This window comes from Tachyglossus aculeatus, chromosome X3 (genome assembly GCF_015852505.1).
Source record: "Tachyglossus aculeatus isolate mTacAcu1 chromosome X3, mTacAcu1.pri, whole genome shotgun sequence".
Classification (NCBI taxonomy): Eukaryota; Metazoa; Chordata; class Mammalia; order Monotremata; family Tachyglossidae; genus Tachyglossus; species Tachyglossus aculeatus.
Genome location: NC_052099.1, coordinates 30,789,941 through 30,801,960, shown reverse-complemented (window position 1 = coordinate 30,801,960; position 12,020 = coordinate 30,789,941). Strand labels below are relative to the sequence as shown.

General features: G+C 45.3%; 1 protein-coding gene across 1 annotated transcript in view; it reads left to right on the top strand.

The window, feature by feature from the left end:
• EPB41L4B (erythrocyte membrane protein band 4.1 like 4B) overlaps window positions 1-12,020 on the top strand; it is a 118,809-nt gene that overhangs the window by 35,394 nt on the left and 71,395 nt on the right.

Below are 12,020 nucleotides of genomic sequence, written 5' to 3'. Positions count from 1 at the left end.
CAGAAGTCTGCACGTCCCCCTCAGTCTTGCCCACTGGTATTATACCAACAACAGGCCCATTTTCTAAACAAGTTGGGTAAGGCATTGGAGAAGGAGGAAGCATTCCATGCTGAGCGGGAGTGACAGCCTCATGAAGGTTGTCAGACTGGCTGGCCGTCTATGTTTCTCTTCGCTGAAGCCGTAATCTGGGCACAGGGTTGATTCCTCCACCCCCCAGCCAAAACTTTATCCCTCTTCCTCAAGTCCAACCAGTCGTATTTATTGAGCGCTTACTGGATTCAGCGCACTGAACTAAGCGCTTGGGAGAGTACGCCTCAACAGAGTTGGCAGTCACATTCCCTGCCCACAGTGAGCTCTTTCAGTCAGTCATATTTATTGAGCGCTTACCGTGTGCGGAGAACCATACTAAGTGCTTGGGAGAGAACGATATAACAATATAATAGAAACTCTTTCTCCCCACAGTGAGCTTACAGTCTAGAGGAGAATGGGGGGGGGGGGGGAAGACGGCTATTAATAGAAATAAATGACCAATATAGACATAAGGCTGAGGGAGGGGTGAATAAATGGGGCAAATTAGGGTGACATAGGAACGAATGGAAGAAGAGGAAATGAGGGCTTAGTCAGGGAAGGCCTCTTGGAGGAGATGTGACTTCAATAAGGCTTTGAAGGTGGGGAGAGTGACTGTCTGTAGGATATGAAGAGGGAGGACCGTCCAGGCCAGAGGCAGGCCGTGGGCGACAGGTCAAGATAGGTGAGATTGAGGGACAAAACGAGAGCCAGGGAAAGAAGGTTCAGGAGCATCTATCAGTAGCAGAAGGCTTCCCGGAGAGCAGGTTGGTCCTTGCCCAGGGTTTCAGGGCGACCTTGGACAAAGAGACCAGCTTGAAATGCAAATGACATCAAGGTGCATTTGACGTGGGCTCTGGAGACCCACCTCTCTGCAGAGTCGTAATAATAATCGTTGTGGTAATTAAGCACTTAGTTATTATTAAGTGCCATCGAGTCATTTCCGATTCATAGTGACTCCATGGATATACTTTCTCCAGAACGTCCTGTCCTCTGCCATAATCTGCAACCTTTCTAACGACTCTTCCGTTATCGTTGTTCTGGTCTCTCTCCCTCTAGCTGCTGGTCTGTCTCTTCCTCGTTTTCCCTGAACTTTTCTTAGCATTAGTGTCTTCTTCAGAGAATTAGTCCTCCTGATTCCGTGTCCACAATATTTTAATCCAAGTACTTACTCTGGGCGAAGTATTGAAATAAGTTTTGGGATAGATACAAAGCAGTTAGGTCAGACAGTTACTGTGGTCTGTTTCCCCCTTCCCCCATATTCCCCTCCCATCAATCCCCCAGGCTCATTGTCTAAGGAGGGGTGGGAAGTATGTTTTTAATCCTCAGTTTACATCTGAGAAAATTGAGGCACGGAGATGGCTTGGGATTTACCCAAGGTCACACAGCAACTAAGTGGCAGAGCTGGGATTAGAGCCAAGTCACCTAACTTTCAGGCCTATTGTCTTTCCACCAGAACTTGCTCCTTTCTTCCTTCCCCCTCTAGTCTGTAAACTCACCCTCTCTGTTTTTTTTTAATGGTATTTGTTAAGCGCTTACTATGTGCGGGCACTAACTAAACACTGGGTAAAGACCAAGCTAATCGGGTTGGAAGTAGTCCATTTCCCACGTGGGGCTCACAGTCTTAACTCTTATTTTAGAGATAAGACAACTCAGCCCTGGAAAACTGAAGTGACTTGCCCGAGGTCACACCAGCAGACAAGTGGCCGAGCCGAAATTAGAACTCAGGACCTTCAGACTCCCAGGCCTGTGCTTTGTCCACTAGGGAAGCAGTGTGGCTTAATGGAAAGAGCACAGGCTTGGGAGTCAGAGGTCATGGGTTCTAATCCCACTCAGCCACTTGTCAGCTGGGTGGCTTTGGGCAAGTCACTTAACTTCTCTGTACCTCAGTTACCTCATCTGTAAAATGGGGATTAAGATTATGAGCCCCACGGAGGACAACCTGATTACCGCAGAGAAGCAGCGTGGCTCAGTGGAAAGAGCACAGGCTTTGGAGTCAGAGGTCATGGGTTCAAATCCCGGCTCCGCCAATTGTCAGCTGTGCGACTTTGGGCAAGTCACTTAACTTCCCTGTGCCTCAGTTACCTCATCTGTAAAATGGGGATTAAGACCGTGAGCCCGCCGTGGGACCACCTGATCACCTTGTAACCTCCCCAGTGCTTAGAACAGTGCTTTGCACATAGTAAGCGCTTAATAAATGCCATCATCATCATTATTATTATTACCTCAGTGCTTGGTACATAGTAAGCGCTTAAATACCATCATCATCACTAGGTCACACCACTTCTCCTCTTGCTGTAAACTCCTCGTGGACAGGGAAGTGGTCTACCAACTCCACTATATTGCAGTCTCCCAAGTGATTAGTCCAGTGTTCTGCACGCAGTAAGCATTCAATAAATGTGATTGATTGATTCCCGCAGAGCCTTTCACCAGAAAAACCCGTCAAACGCGGCAGCCAGGTTTTGCTGGGGCCCTCTGGGTCCGTGGGAGAGGACTGTCCATCGTGGCAGCATCTCCACGCCCCGTTTGCTTTCCTGCCCTCTTTTTTAGCCCCGTGTGCCTGAGGAAATAGACAGATAATACCGAATCACTTTGTAGAGTCAAGCTGAGTGTTCAGAAGGACAACAAGCTCGTCCCCAGGGAGCCTACACACACCATAGGTTTTTGTTGGCAACAGAGAATTTAATACAGTGACTCCATTCTCCTGCCTGGGCAACATGTCAATAAAGTCTATATAGACAAAGAATTGGTTAACCAAATAGGCTTCTGGGAGATCGACAGACAGGGTGTGGTGAAAGCCCAGGGGGGCATCATTGTCTATAAAACCATGGGTTGAGGGGAGGGGACAAAGTGGCGTGGCCCAATGGTTAGATCAAGGGCCCAGGAGTCAGCCGGACCTGGGTTCTAATCCCAGACCTTGGGCAAGACTGTGTGGTTAGAATATTTATTTCTATTATTGTCTGTCTGGCCCTCTAGACTATAAGCTCACTGTGGGCAGGGAATGTCTGTTTACCATATCGTACTCTCCCAAATGCTTAGTACAGTGCTGCACTCGATAAATGTGATCAATTTACTGACTTCTCTGCACCACAGTTCTCTCATCTGGAAAGTGGGGATTAAGACTGCGAGCCCCACCAGGGACCGGTACTGTATATATATATATAGATATAATTCTATCTATTTATATTGATGCTATTGATGCCTGCTTACTTGTTTTGATGTCTGTCTCCTCCCTTCTAATAATAATTATACTATAATAATAATGGCATTTGTTAAGTGCTTACTATGTGCAAAGCACTGTTCTAAGCACTGGGGAGTTACAAGGTGATCAGGTTGCCCCTCGGGGGGCTCACAGTCTTAATCCCCATTTTACAGATGAGGGAACTGAGGCACAGAGAAGTGAAGTGACTTGCCCAAAGTCACACAGCTGACAATTGGCAGAGCCGGGATTTGAACCCATGACCTCTGACTTCAAAGCCCATGCTGTTGGGTAGGGACTGTCTCTATATGTTGCCGATTTGTACTTCCCAAGCGCTTAGTACAGTGCCCTGCACACAGTAAGCGCTCAATAAATAAGATTGATTGATTGATTGATTTCCACTGAGCCACGCTGCTTCTCCTGCTTCACGCTGCTTCTAGACTGTGAGCCCGCTGTGGACGGGGATTGTCACTCTCTTTGTTGCTGAATTGTACTTTCCAAGCACTTAGTACAGTATTCTGCACACAGTAAGCGCTCAATAAATACTACTGAATGAATGAATGACTGCGTCCAACCTGATTATCTTGTATCTACCGCAGCTCTTTGAACAGTGCTTGACACGTAGTAAGCACTAAATGAATACAATTATTACTCTTATTATTATCATTGTTATTTTTACAACTGAGTTCATGGTTGAGGACCACACTCACTCTCCAGTTTCTTGAGAGGTTTTCATGACAATCTCTGCATATCAGACTGCATTTCAAATGGCAAGACACAATCCCCACAATGAAATTGAGAAACTCAGCTCTCTAGCAATGAGTTGGTCAGTCAGTATTTCTTGAGCACTTAGAGAAGCAGCATGGCTTAGTGGATAAAGCACGGACCTGGGTTCTAATCTCGACTCTGCCACATGTCTGCTGTGTGTAGCCTTGGGCAAGTCAGTCACTTCAAACTCTGCTCTATGCTTTAGGAAACGTACTTGTGAATTAGGTTGGACATAGTTCCTGCCCCGCTTGGTGCTCGCAGCCTACGTAGGAGTGCTTACTGTGTGCAGAGCAGTGTACTAAGCGCTTGAGAGGGAACCACTGATTGATTTATTGCCGGGCCCAGGCTCCTTACTGCGCGAACCGTAGGCTCCATCCCTTCCCTGCACTGGAAATGAAGCTAGGAGTTAAAATTCCCAGAACAAGCTTTTATCTAACCACAGTACACACAATCAGTAAGGAGTCTAGCCTGTAATTGGAGACATTATGTGAAAATTATTGCTTACTGTCAGCCACTGAAGTTGGCAAACCCTTGGAAAGAGTGGGAGGGGTTGAAAGGGAAACATTTGAAGGCTGGTGACAGAGAAGACTCATTAGCACGAGGAAACTTTCAAAGCTCCTCCGGTGAGAAATTAAGGAACTTCACTGTGCTCCTTAATCTGAATTATAAAAGGAAAAACTGCTTCCTCTTGCTCCAAAAAGTGGCTGTTTTGGTGCAGATAGAATTGCAAGCGGAGCGCAAGACACTTGACAGTTTAAGCCAAGCCCCACAGCATTTATGTACATATCTGTAATTTTTTTTATGTGCTTACCATGTGCCAGGCACTTTTCTAAGCGTTGGGACAGATACAAGTTATTTAGGATGGACCGCAAGCTCCCTCTAGACTGTAAACTCGTTGTGGGCAAGGAATGTATCTGCTTATTAATAATAATAATAATGATGATTGTATTAGTTAAGCGCTTACTATGTGCAAAACACTGTTCTAAGTGCTTGGGGGGATACAAGGTGATCATGTCCCACGTGGGGCTCACAGTCTTAATCCCCCTTTTTCAGATGAAGGAACTGAAGCACAGAATAGTGAAGTGGCTTGCCCAAGGTCACACAGCTGACAAGTGATTCGAACCCATGACCTCTGACTCCCAAGCCCATGCTCTTTCTACTGAGCCACTTATTGTTATATTGTACTCTCCCAAGTGCTTAGTACAGTGCTTTGCGCACAGCAAGCACTCAATAAATACGATTGAATGAAGGAAGGAAGGAATGAAAGTCCCGTATGAGGCTTACAGTCTAAGTAGGAAGAAGAACAATCTCTTTTTGGGCAGGGAGGGTGTCTACCAACTCTGTTATAGTGTATATCGGCGTCTCCCAAATGTTTAGTACAGTGCTGTGCACACAGTAAGCGCTCAGTAGATACCACTGATTGATTTCTGTGCCCACAGTAAGCGCTCAGTAAATGCCATTTGATTACTCGTTGTGCACAGGGAATGTGTCTGTTGATTGTTAAATTGTACTCTCCCAAGTGCGTAGTAGAGTGCTTTACACCCAGGAAGCGCTCAATAAATATGATTGAATGAATGATTGGCTAATGCCACGTCTCCTTTCTGGGCTGGTCTCCTCAGCCTCCATTGTAAAAGATGCTGGACAGAAGGGCCCGCGTTTGAAGGTGATTTTTCTCAGCTGGTCGTTGGAGGCTAAGATTGGGGGGCAGCCCCTCACAGACCCTGATTTTGGAAGGGCCCGGGCCGCACGCCATAAGGCTGGGGGGGTCAAACCGAGAAAGTATCTACCCCTTCAGGGGTCGCCAACCTACCATTCCCCTCTGTTACCGAGAAATTTTAGGCCAGGCGGCCTGGAATTTATCACACACAAGGTGTTGGCATTTGTTCTGGCACCAGGCCTGGGCCCCAGGATGTGGACAGGAATCATGTGCCAGTTTCCTCGCCGTGCCTTTCTGCTCACAACGGGGCAGTTTCGCCATCAGCCTTCTGTGCCGTACCAGGCCCCCCTCCCCAGAAAAATCCCTTCAGTTGGCCTTCTTCTTCCCTCCACTTTTCTGTTCAGTGCTTCAGACCCCCCGAAGGGCTTGTCTTTCCCAACAGCCAGAGAGCTTGCAAAAAAAGAAGCAGCATGGCTCGGTGGAAAGAACCCGGGCTTGGGAGTCAGAGGTCATGGGTTCCAACCCCGGCTCCGCCACTTGTCAGCCGTGTGACTTTGGGCAAGTCACTTAACTTCTCTGGGCCTCAGTTACCTCATCTGTAAAATGGGGATTAAGTGTGTGAGCCCCAAGTGGGGCAACTTGATTACCTTGTATCTACCCCAGTGCTTAGAACAGTGCTTTGCACATAGTAAGCGCTTAATAAACGTCATCATTATTATTATTAAGTGCCCTGAAAGGATTTAGGAGCTTGTAGGGAGTTTTTCTGTGTGGAACAAAATCTGCATTGAATCTTCTGTCCTTATTTTCCTGCTTCACAGAAATCTCTCGTGCCATCAGAGGAGTGGCGATGGAGCGAATCCAGGTGGCCTCTGCCAGCTAAACCAGTGGCCAGAATCCATGCCCCTTCCTTTCTTTATTTGTCATTTGTTAAGTGCTTTAGTTTGTACCAAGCACTGTTCTAAGCACTGGAGTAGATACAAAATAATCAGGTTGAACACAGCCCCTGTCCCACATGAGGCTCACAGTCTTAATCCTCATTTTACAGGTGAGGTGACTGAAGGCACAGAGAAACAAAGTGACTTGCCCTGGGCCTCACAGCAGACAAGCGCTACTGAGAGCTCACCTCCTCCAGGAGGCCTTCCCAGACTGAGCCCCCCTTTTTCCTCTCCCCCTCCTTCCCTCTGCCCTACCCTTTTCCCCTCCCCTCAGCGCTTGTATATATTTGTACATTTTTTGAACATATTTACTACTCTATTAATGATGTATATATAGCTATAATTCTATTCTGATGGTATTGACACCTGTCTACTTGTTTTGTTGTCTGTCTCCCCCTTCTATACTGTGAACCCATTGTTGGATAGGGACCGTCTCTATATGTTGCCGATTTGTACTTCCCAAGCACTTAGTACAGTGCTCGTGCTCAACACACAGTAAGCGCTCAATAAATATGACTGACTGAATGAATGAATGAAGCGGTGGAGCCTGGATTAGAGCCCAGGCTGGCCTGGAATGCCCTCCCTCCTAAAATCCAACAGTTACTCCCCTTTCAAAGCCTTATTGACTACACACCTCTTCCAAATGGCCTTCCGTTAATTCATTCAATTGCATTTATTGAGCACTTACTGTGTGCAGAGCACTGTACTAAGCTCTTGAGAAAGTACTGTATAACAATAAACAGTGACATCCCCTGCCCACAACGAGCTTTCCTTACTAAGCCCTCCTTTCCACTTCTCCGTCTCCTTTCTGCGTCGCCCTGACTTGCTCCCTTAATTCATCCCCACCTCCCATCCCCACAGCACCTATGTATGAGTCTGTCATTTATTTATTTCTATTCATGTCTGTCTCCCCCTCTAGACTGGGAGCATGTTGTGGGTAGGGAATGGGTCTGTTTATTGTAACACTAGTCTCCCAAGCTATTAGTGCAGTGTTGTGCACACAGTAAGCCCTCAAATAAATACGATTGAATGAATTGAATGAGGTCCTCTGATTCCAAGGCCTGGGCTCTTTCCTCCAGGCCATGCTGCTTCCTCTAGAAGGTCGGTTACCAGTTGGGCTCAGAAGAGACTCAGGGCTTTTAAACATCTCCCAGAGGCTAGGCTCGAGGAAGGTTGAAACCTTAACGCAATTGCGAAAGCCGGTTTTGGCTCTAGATAAAAATCAATTATGTTTAGGCACAGTCTCGGGAGATTTCTCCCTCCCCAAACATCTTATATAAATGCAAACATGCTGTTGTCATGGCACTGCAAAAAAGGACCCCGGGTCAAAGAGGACAGGTGGCCTGTTGTTTACAGAAAATTCAGCTGATATTGGCCTAAATTCCCTCGCTCTCCGTTGCAGCTAATGGGTGTGAGTGGTGTAGGTTAAACAGGGTGTATCCAGCTAGAAGCTAAATTTGGCCCATGACCAATGTGGAAAGTGCTCTTAATAAAACAAAAAAAGAGAGAAGGCAAAAAGGTTGGATGAGAAAGTGTATGAAAGTACTGCATGCTATTTTTAGAGGAGTATAAAAGCACCTCTATGTGTTCGAACTTGAAAGGAAATTACTGCAGTTTCTCGTATCACTTCTAGCCCTTGAAACGAATAAAATATGTATGAGCTCGATAACTTAAGTGTCTGACAAATCTCTTCCCTTTGGTTGATATTTGAATGCATTTGCATAATTTGTGATTAAGTCAGCATTTTGCTGTAATGAGTTGAGTTGATAGGCATAAAAAAGGTGATTTCTGATTCTTCTGTCTCAGCCGGAGTGTCTTCCAAAACCTACCCTCCCGAGACTAATCAGATCGGAATGGCTTATAAACCTCCCCAAGTCCAACCTCCCTTTACCTCTCCCCCTCTGCTCCATATTCCGGAATGTTGTATTCCATCGGACTGTCCAACTCCTGTGGAATAATAATAATAATGGTGCTTATTAAGTGCTTACTACGTGCCAAGCACTGTTCTAAACACTGGGGTAGATACAAGTTAATCGGGTTGGTTACAGTCTCTGTCCTACATGGGGCTCGCAGTCTCAATCCCCATTTTCCAGATGAGGGAACTGAGGCCCAGAGAAGTGAAGGGACTTGCCTAAGGTCACACACAGCGGACATGTGGCGGAGCCGGGATTAGAACCCAGGTCCTTCTGACTCGCAGGCCCATTCTCTATCTACTAGTCCGTGCCACTTTTCTTGCCCGCTGTAAGTGCCCGTGGGGCTGAGGGAGGGGTGAATAAAGGGGTCAAATCCAAGAGCAAAGGTGACACAGAAGGGAGTGAGAATAGGAGACGTGAGGGCTTAGTTGAAGAAGGCCTCTTGGAGGAGGTGGAATTTTAGTCAATCAATCAATGTTATTTATTGAGCCCTTGTGTACAGAGAACTGTGTTAAGTGCTAAGTATTATTATTATTATTATCAAGAGCAGTCTAATCGTTTCCGATTCATAGCGACTCTCTGGATATATTTTCTCCAAAATGTCCTGTCTCATGCCGTAACCTTGTTAACAGTTCTTCCATTATCATTGTTATGGTTTCTGTCCATCTAGCTGCTGGTCTGCCTCTTCCATGTTTTCCCTGGACTTTTCCGAAGCATTAGTGTCTTCTCCAGAGAATTAGTCATCCTGATTATGTGTCCAAAATATGCTAATCTAAGTCGAGCCATTTGGCCTTCCAAAGACCACTTTGGTTTAATTTACCGCCAGACCCATTTGTTTGTCTTTTGGGCAGCCCGAGGTATTCACAAAAGCCTTCTCCAACACCACATTTCAAAAGAATCAATGCTTTTTCTATCCTGTCTTTTCACTGTCCAGCTTTCAGATCCATACATTGCCACTGGAAACACCATAGAATTGACACTTTGTATTTTTATGTCAATTGTTACATCAGCACAGTAAGTACTTGGGAGAATACAATACAACAGAATTATGAGAATTTGAAGGTAGATGAGGCACTCCTGATGATGGTAATCAGCTCTAATCCAAAGCTGTTATTTAGCCTCTAGTTTCGTCTTTTCTTTCTCAGTCCCATCCTGTTAAGAGAGCTGCTAACAAGCATCAAAATGCTTTTCGTCTTGTCTTTCGGGGAAGCAGTTTACCTACAGTCACATGCTCTCAAAATCCATTTTTCTGAAGTCCGGTCTATTGAATGATCCCTTATTCTCAAGTTCTTGCCTAGGTAAAAAGCAGCATGGTCTAGTGGATAGAGCCTGGGCCTGGGAGAAGGATCTGGGTTCTAATCCTGGCTCTGCCACTTGACTGCTGTGTATCCAAGATCCCATCACTTCACTTCTCTGTGCCTCAGTTCCCTCATCGCGGCAAAACAGAGATTAAGACTGTGAGCCCAGTGTGGGACAGGGACTGTGTCCAACCTGATTAGCTTGTATCTACCCCAGCGCTTAGTATAGTGCCCTGCACATAGTAGACACTTAACAAATGCCATATATGAGAACTAGGTTCCTTGAAGGTTATGGTATAGAAATGCATTTTGCACAGGAGAATGGAAGATTGTAGAGTTCCCCAAATATACAGCAGGATCACTGACTTCTTTGTGGTTGGAGTATAAATTGTGATGATCCATTCAGGATTTTTTTATGCTACTTGTCAAACACTTACTATGTGTCAGGCACTGTTCTAAGTGCTGAGGTAGATGCACGGTAATCAGGTTGGACACAGTAATGAATCCCCATTTTGCAGGTGAGGAAACTGAGGCACAGAGAAGTCAAGTGACTTCCCCAGGGTCACATATCAGAAAAGTGGCAGAGCTGGGATTAGAATCCAGGGTATCTGGCTCTATCCACTAGGCCATGCTGCTTCCCATGGTGTCACACTGGTCAAATGTTATGGAACAAGTAGGGCTCTGTGTTTAAAAATAACAATACTTTTAAAAATCACCTGATCTTGTATCAGAATTCCAGGAATGTAGAATTGGGATCGCCAGGAGACTAGCTCTGGGAGATTTGAAAGATGGTCTGCACACAGTAAGCGCTTAATAAATACCATTGATTGGTGGCTACTGGGGTTTCTAAGGTAGCACTTCTAGAGTGGTAGTGGTGTGCAAAAAGCAGGTCTTATATTCTAATTCTTCATTCCTTGTAACTCTCCATGGCCCTGGCCAGGAAATAAAGAGTCATTCTGGCAGACTTCTAGCTAGGTAAGCAGAGGTCAGATTTGAACTTTGGGGCACAAAGGAGAGGTTGAATTGGACCTTAAGTTATGGATTTTGGATGATCAGTTGATCAAACACTTATATCAAGTGCTTACTGTGCGCGGAACACCCAACAAAACACTTGGGAGAGTACAGTATAACAAAGTTGGTAGACATGTTCCCTGCCCACAAGGAGTTTACAATCCAAAGGATAGCTCTTAGTGCGTCTGAACTTGTTAAAAGGGTCTCTTATTAATCCTTAATGTGTATAGATCAACTGGAGAATAACCATATTTGTAATTCTTTGGGTTTTCTTTTTGAAGTTAGAATTCATTCATTCAATAGTATTTATTGAGCACTTACTGTGTGCAGAGCGCTGTACTAAGTGCTTGGGAAGTACAAATTGGCAACATATAGAGACAGTCCCTACCCCACAGTGGGCTCACAGTCTAGAAGAGGGTGACAGACAACAAAACAAGTAGACAAGTGTCAATACCATCAGAATAAATAGAATTATAGCAATATACACATCATTAATAAAACAAAAAGTAATAAATATGTACAAATATTCATTCATTCATTCAATTGTATTTATTGAGCACTTACCGTTTGCAGAGCACTGTACTATTTGGGAAGCACAAGTTGGCAACAAATAGAGATGGTCCCTACCCAACAACGGGCTCACAGTCTAGAAATACCCAAGTGCTGTGGGACATACATTTTCTCACATGGAATAAGGTTTTCTGAGTCCGGAGGAGAAGGTTGAGAGGGGACCGAATCAAGGTCTTCGTCTTGATGAAGGGATAGTGGGAAAAATTGGGGCATGGGGGAGTGAGGGGAGCACTGGAGGAGCAGAGTTAATTTTCAACAAGGGTGGGACAAAGCAAAGGAATTTTTTGATATCAGAACACAATGCTAAGCAGGGTAGTGGAGGCTTATAAAGAAAACAGCCGCCAGACCCCAGTGAATTATGTAGTTCTTCTGGGTGACCATTCAGACTCCCTTTTGCTCATTCATTCATTTTTATCGAGCATTCACTGTGTGCAAAGAACTGTACTAAGTGCTTGGGAGAGTACACTAAAACAATAAAAGACACTTTCCTTACCCACAGTGGGTTTAAGTCTAGAGGGAGAGAGAGATATTAATAGAAATAAGTAAATTACAGATATGGACAGGATGGGGGTCTGGGATTGGGGAATGAATAAAGGGAGCGAG